Below are 7,660 nucleotides of genomic sequence, written 5' to 3'. Positions count from 1 at the left end.
AACATGTATGACTTATATTGAATTGCTTGATTTTATAGGGGGGGGTCGAGGAGTGAGGGAGGAAGAAAATTTAGAACACAAAGTTTTAAAAATCAATGTGAAAAAATGTGTTTTATTTTTTCTTACATTTAAATTGGGGAAAATTCTAAAGAAAGAAAAAAAGGCTATAAGCCAAGAATAAAGTAGAGGAGAAATTAAAAAAAAATACTTTATAGAGGAACTACAAAACCTTGCTAAGTTCCATCCTGAGGAACTTTAACAGTTTTACATGCATTACTTTTTCTTTTTTTGTTATAGCACAACTTATATTTCAAATGAAAAAAATACTATCATTTATAGTATCTTAAGATAAATTGCCTTTGAATGGGAACTTCCTTTCCAGTACTTTGAGGTCTACAAGATGCATCTAGAAAATTTTCTACTGTGGAAAATGAAGATAACTTAAAACTGAATAAAGGGGGGAGATTTTATTTTTGATTAATTGCTATAACATTGTCCTTCACGTGACTGAGGAAGCTTCATATTTTCATTAGACATCATTATACATTGAAGTTCTTGCATAACCACTTTGATGCTATATGAATTCTGCCATTTTGCTAGCATGGATATGGCTCTTGGGTCCACCACTCCATTAGAACTATTTACTCCATTCATATTAATTTTTGTTACAAATCTTACAAATGGGGGCCTTCTGGATATTTAGGTCCACACTCCATTTTAAGGCTGTATATTAGGTTTTCATAAATTGTCTGAGCCTATGGTCACCACCATCTTGCATTGCTCCCACTTGGAGTCCACCCCTTCTTCTCTGTCTACTCCTCCCTCTTCTACATACATTACTTTTCCAACCTTTTCCAATGTACTTAACAGGTATTCATCCAGCTTCCACTTAACTACCTGATGGGGACCTTATTATCTTTCAGAACAGTCACTTCCTGCTTTACACAAAGATTTTCCTCCCAGATTCTTCTATCTAATGTTTGCTCTTCCTTCAACATCCAGTTGAAGGATCAACTCTTTTGTAAGGGGCCAAAATTCTAGCTATACTGTCTAAAATATCTAATGAGTGGTCGCTAATAAATTATAAGCTTCAGCAAGAGTTAGACTTTTAAGCATTTATTAAGGAGAATAAGAATTTGGTAAAGAGAGAGAAAAAGGCCTGATTCATCTATCTATTAAAGGGAGAGAGTATTCCTAGCTCCCTTTTCCACCAGAGTCCTCAGGAAAGAGAGTCAACCAGTGCGCCACCCTCCCCCTTCTTCCTCCCACAAGCAAATGTCACTTCCTGATGCCAAAGAAAAGACACATGATCCTGCCCTCAGAGGCCCTCTCCTCATGTTGGGGCTTTCCTATAGCAAGTCTCCAGCAGGTGGCATCATTCCAATAGTTACAGTCCTCGCTTTGTTTCTTCAAGAAACGGGACATTTCCTTGATGAAATAGTCAAAAATAATAAAATATAATAACCTATGCTAAGTAACAATATGTTAATAACAATATAGAAAAGGGAGAGAGGAAAGTTTTGTCCAGAGGGGCAGTCCCTCATGATCTGGTGCTTTGACATTGGTCTTACAAAGGGAGGGCCTCTGCAGCGAATACATGTTAGAAATCGTGTATATAATAACAGAAGGGAAAAAGAAAAACAACAAAACCAAATTGTTCATTTAAAGTCTCTGAAAGTCTTTTCTCAGATGTCTTCTGGGTGTAGTCATGGAATGGAGGTCTTTTTAGGGGTTGGTGTGTGGATGCTGGATGCCAGGAAAATTTCTTACAAAATTGAGCTTAACACAACTTTAAAATAGCTTTGTCAATAATCAAATCAAACAATGAGAGCTCTCAAAAACATGTCTAAGGGGGATAGCTAGATGGTGCAGTGGATAGAGCACTGGCCCTGGAGTCAGGAGTACCTGAGTTCAAATCCAGCCTCAGACACTTAATACTTAACTACCTGTGTGACCCTGGGCAAGTCACTTAACCCCAATTGCCTCACTAAAAAAAAATGTCTAAGGGAATTAAGAATCTTAGTTGTTACACATGAAACATATAATAAAACAAAAATTGAAACATTCTTTAAAACTTAATATTACTATAGTCCCCCCTTCTGGAGGGTAAATTGAGAAGAAAATTGCTGTGATATTAATTTTTAAAATATAGTTTTTATCTTTGTGTCATCACTTTTTGCATCATCTGCCTAATTATCCTCCTGCCGTTATGAGAAATTAAAAAATCTAATATATTTGGTAACAGATGTCAAGGCCAAATCCAACACTGTATTTATCATGACACTTGAGATAATTATGGGGGTTACCATAAATGAACAGAGAAATGATGGGATATGAGCATTCCCACACTTGAGCAATATATACTTCCCATGCAGTATGCCAGGCTTAAAATAGGTACATGGAATATATGTCCATGCCACCGAACATATTAGAGGAAACTGAGTCATACTTAATCAGATGCATGGGATTGAGATGTCCATGGCATCAGGCATATAGGAGGGGGCATAGAAGTCAGGTGTAGGATGAGATGGCTGGGATGAATACTTCCAGCCATCTGTACAAAATTGTGGGGGAAAAGAAAATACAAAATTAAACCAAAAGAATCATACCTCAACATTTGTCAAAAGCTGTTCCCTCGGCCATACCTTGACTTCATGCATGTCTCCCCTCATGTGACAGTTCAATGTCTGCTCTTACATGTATTCCTCTTGTGATTGGATGGCATCTTGGCCAACTGGCATCTGATAACTCAGAATAAAGGAAATTAATGTCTTAAATGATAAGTTCCCATAATCCAAGTCTCATATGGATTTAAAAATTGAGGATAATAAATGATTGCAAAAAATGTGAATGTACCTTGGATCAGAATATAATATACAATTATGCAATTTCAAATAATACCCCCCCTCTTTTTATTTTTTAGACTTTTAAGCATTTATTAAGGAGAATAAGAATTTGGTAAAGAGATAGAGAAAGGTCTGATTCATCTATCTGTTAAAGGGAGAGAGCATTCCTAGCTCCCTTCTCCACCAGAGTCCTCAGGAAAGAGAGTGAGCCAGCAGGCCAGCTTCCCCCTTCTTCCTCCCACAATCAAACATCACTTCCTGACACTAAAGAAAAGACTCATGGTCCTGCCCTCAGGACCATGTTGGAGTCCTCATGTTGGAGCTTTCCTACAGTTAAGTCTCCAGCACGTGGCGTCATTCTAATTGTTAAACTTTCATAGTCTTCTATGATAGCCCCAATCAAACAATTAATCAAAAGGAATGTATTAAGTACCTAGTTGAGGTCATCACTGTTCTAGGTGCTTCAAATACAAAGCCCGAAAAAAATTGTATTCTCAAAGAGTTTTTATTTTATCAGGGGAGATAGTGTCTACATACATATGAATATATGCAAATAAAAAATTGAAACAAATATATCGAAGAGAAATATTATGTAACTAAGGAGGAAGGGCACTAGCAATTAGTGAAGGGAGGGTGTCATGAAAGACTTCATGTAGAAAGTGTTGCTTCAGTAACATCTTAAAAGAATAGAGTGATATATGAGGCAGAGAAGTGCCCTCCAAGCATAGAGAACAGCCAGTGTAAAGACACAGACATAATCTGTACAAAATCCCAACTGGAAATATTTCCCTCCCTGAAGTCCATAATACTTTCTTAGTAGTTTTCTTGATATATTTCCACATTCTATTTTGTATTGAGGAGAAATGTAATAGAAGTTTTAGAACTGACCAGCATCTTGGGATTTATAATTCAGTGATAACTACTCTGCTTTCAAGTTATCTCTCAATGCCCCATTACATATGTAAAACTCTCTGCCAAATTTAAATCACTACTTACATGTTGTTCTTGTTGTTTGTTGTTATTGTATCTTTCTCTACTATTGTTGTCATTTCTATAGATAAGAGTTATACTCATCTTTGTATCTTCTTTAGTGTCTGGCTTGGGGTTCATAATACGTGCATAAAGAATGTTTCTTTTTCTTCCTCCTCTTCTTCCTCTTCCTTTTTTCTGCCTCTTCCTTGTCTTCTTCTTTTTCTTCCTCCTCCTTCTCCTCCTTCTTTTCTTCTTCCTCCTCTTCTCCTTTGCTTCTTCCTTCTTCTCCTCCTCCTTGAAAAAAAAAGGTATGCAGGAAGAACCCTGGATTAGAAATTAAAAGACAGAACCAAGTACAAATTCCATCTCTGCCACTAATTAGCTATTGTATGTGTGTTGTGACGAAGAGCTGACTACAGATTTATCAATAATTATGACTTAGGGCTAATAGTAGTTTAAAGAGTGAACTAAAATTTATTTTATGTAAATGAATCAATCAAATCACAGAACAGCATGTTAAAACCTAATGTAGAATTTTAATGAAGTGACTGAGTAGATGTATTTTTACCTGGTCTTTAGGGCTGTCAGGTCATGGGAAATATGTATGGAAGTTACCAAGTGGCTAAAGAAAAACAGAACTAACACAAGGATGTGTATACACACACACAATTTAAACTTCATAATGAACCTCTGAGATTTTGTCATTCAGTTGTGTCTGACTCTCTGATCCTATATAGGGTTTTCTTGGCAAAGATACCTTTTCTTTCTCTAGTGGATTAAGTCACATGGGCATAAAATGACTTACGTAGCTAGTGAGTATCTGAGGCCAGATTTGAACTCGGCTTTCTCCTGACTCCAGGCCCAGTGCCCTATCCACTGAGCTACATAACTGCCTTTCATGAGAAGTCATATAGTTGATGTGATTTGTTCATCCTCAAATGGGTAGTAAATTTCAGAGACAGGGTTTCAAAACAGGATCTTCCTCAACTCCAAGACCAGTGATCTCTCCACCAAACCATCCTCTCTCTGAGGAGGTTGCAATCAACTATAAAAGCCTGTAAGGAAAAGAATTATCTTTTTTGAACTTTGGGGTGACTTATGGAATTATTCATATTTTGATGGCATTAGGCCACTGCTATACTCATTTTTTCCTCATCTCTTCTTTGATTTGTGGAAGGAAAAATTGTTTAGCTAAATGATTAAGAAAAACTTTGGATGTAACATTTCAAAGCTAGAGGCATTGTTATTAGATAAGAGTGTGTCTGAGGTAGCAGAATGAACCAATGAAGACAGGCTAGAAGATTTTGGTGAACCAATAGGAATTCAATGGAAATTGGAGGGAAATTGTTTCCTGATGAAAGGGACCATTCTCTTCTATAGAATAAGAGGGAGTGGACATTGCAAGAGAAGAGAGAACCATAGCAGCCAAGCTAGGCCTAGAGATCTATAGCTTAGATAGAATACCTCCTAGAAGACCATCTAGTTTTAAACTATTTCTGAACCTGAACAGAGTATAGGCAAGAGTCTGTCTGCTCCAACCCTTAACTGAGTATAAATCTCTCTTAAAACATCTCCAAGAAATAATAATTTGATCTCTTATTGAAGCTTTTCAGTTTTGAGGAACCCCACTACTCTCTGATGCAATCATTCTACTTGGTTGATTTATTTTGTAAGCATTTCCATTTTTTTTTACCTGATTCATTTTTCCTTAATTTGTATAGTCTCTTTTGTCTTGAAAGTTAATTCTAGAAAATGTACTCTCTTGATCTAGAGTATTTGGAGATGAAGGAAGAAGGGGAAAAAAGAGATTAGATTCCTGCATCAAGTATATCCTTTCTAAGGGGAAAGGTAGAAGAAAGAGAGGAGGATAAATAGAAATGGTGTGCAGGGGATCACTGAACCCAAAGTTCCATTCACATTTTTGGGTCAAGAAGTTCCAAGATTCCAAGTTGTGGTATATGAATACAATGGAATACTATTGTGCTGTAAGAAACTATGAGCAGGAGGAGTTCAGAGAAACCTGGAGGGTCTTGCGTGGGCTGATGATGAATGAGATGAGCAGAACCAGAAGAACATTGTACACAGTATCATCAACATTGAGTGTTGATTTACTGTGATGGACTATATTCTTCTCACCAATGCAATGGTACAGAAGGGTTCCAGGGAACTCATGATAGAAGAGGGTCTCCAAATCCAGGAAAAAAAAAGAACTGTGGAGTAGATGCTGAATGAACCATACTATTTCTTTTGTTTTTGGTGCTGATGTTTTTCTATTTTGAAGTTTTTTGTCATTACTCTGATTTTTCTCTTATAACATGACTAATGCAGAAATATGTTTAATGTTATTATGTGTATATATATATATATATATATATATGTGTGTGTGTGTGTGTACACACACACACACACACACACACACACACATAACCTATATCAGATTACCTGCTGTCTAGGGGAGGGGGGAGGGAGGGAGAAAAATCTGAAATTGGAAAGCTTGTATAAACAAAAGTTGAGAACTATCTTTACATGTAACGGGAAAAAAATAAAATACTTTATTAATTTAAAAAAAAAAAGAAGGTCCAAGGTTCTCACTGCTTCACTTGGGGACTTTACTGGTTTACAAAGGTTTATATATCCCTGAAATTGAAGTCTCTGGTAATGAAGCTTCTGGACAAATTCTTTCTAAGAGCTAGTCCTTTGGAAGCTGATGTAAGATTGATGGTCCAGTGCTTTCACTGAAACATTCCATTAAGGCAAAGGAATTGCCTAGTGCTTGTCTATGAGCAAGGTGGACACATGGTGCACATGGGCCAAGATTCCCTAATAGTAACAACAGACATGATAGAAATACTATGAAGTAGTGAAGGTGCTAGGGCACTTAGGTGGTTCAATGGATAGAATGCTGAGCCAGGCTCAAATCTACCCTCAGACATTTACTAGCTGTATGACTCTGGGCAAGCTACTTATTCTTGTTTGTCTCAGTTCCTCATCTATAAAATAAACTAGAGAAGGAAATGAGAAACAACTCCGGTATCTTTACTGAGAAAACCCAAAAAGGGACATGAAGAGTCAGACATAGCTGAAATATCTCAACAACAACTGCAACTACAACCACAACCACAACAACATTGCATATGCTAGGCCCCTATACTTGATATCTTTGCTCATTATGTAAGCAGCCACAGGGAGTGAAAATTGTGCACTGTTTCTAAGGAATGAGGCTCAACTTGAGCAGGGCAAGATATCCATCACTGATATAACCTACTCTAGTCTTTGTTTTTTCACTTTTAACTTTCCTGACTCTTAGGGTTCTTTTTGATACTTGGTTCTCATTCTGGTTTCTTTTCTCTGTTCTTTTTTTTAATTCCAGTGACCTAGAAAAATTTCCCCTTCCTTCACCTTTTTATCTACATTGGTATGAGATTACATGTTCTTCCTGCTTTTCAGATTTTCCTAAATCCACTATTACCATTTTCTCTGTTCCAAGTTTCATTTGCTTAGTTCACCTATCATTCTTATTGTTTTTGTTGTATTTTTGTTGTATTAGAAATAATCTTTTTTTGAAAATTATAAAATTATTTTATTATTTTCCTGTTACATGTAGAGAGTTTTCAACATTTGTTTTTATAAGAACCTATCATTCTTACATAAGACACATAGGGGTAGTTAAGGTGGTACAGTGGATAAAGCACTAGCCCTGGAGTCAAGAGGACCTGAGTTCAAATCTCACCTCAGACACTTACTAGCTGTGTGACCCTGGGCAAATCACTTAACCTCAATTGCCTTAAACTTCCAGGGCCATCTCTAATTATATATATATATATATATATATATATATATAT

At 36.5% G+C, this 7,660-nt stretch overlaps 1 pseudogene; it reads right to left on the bottom strand.

The window, feature by feature from the left end:
• Positions 1-477: 477 nt before the first annotated feature.
• Positions 478-3,956, bottom strand: LOC122747942 (annotated as a pseudogene).
• Positions 3,957-7,660: the final 3,704 nt, after the last annotated feature.

Source organism: Dromiciops gliroides, chromosome 3, assembly GCF_019393635.1.
Source record: "Dromiciops gliroides isolate mDroGli1 chromosome 3, mDroGli1.pri, whole genome shotgun sequence".
In the NCBI taxonomy this organism is placed as follows: Eukaryota; Metazoa; Chordata; class Mammalia; order Microbiotheria; family Microbiotheriidae; genus Dromiciops; species Dromiciops gliroides.
The sequence above is the reverse complement of the archived record's forward strand: the minus strand, read 5'-3'. Positions and strand labels throughout refer to the sequence as shown.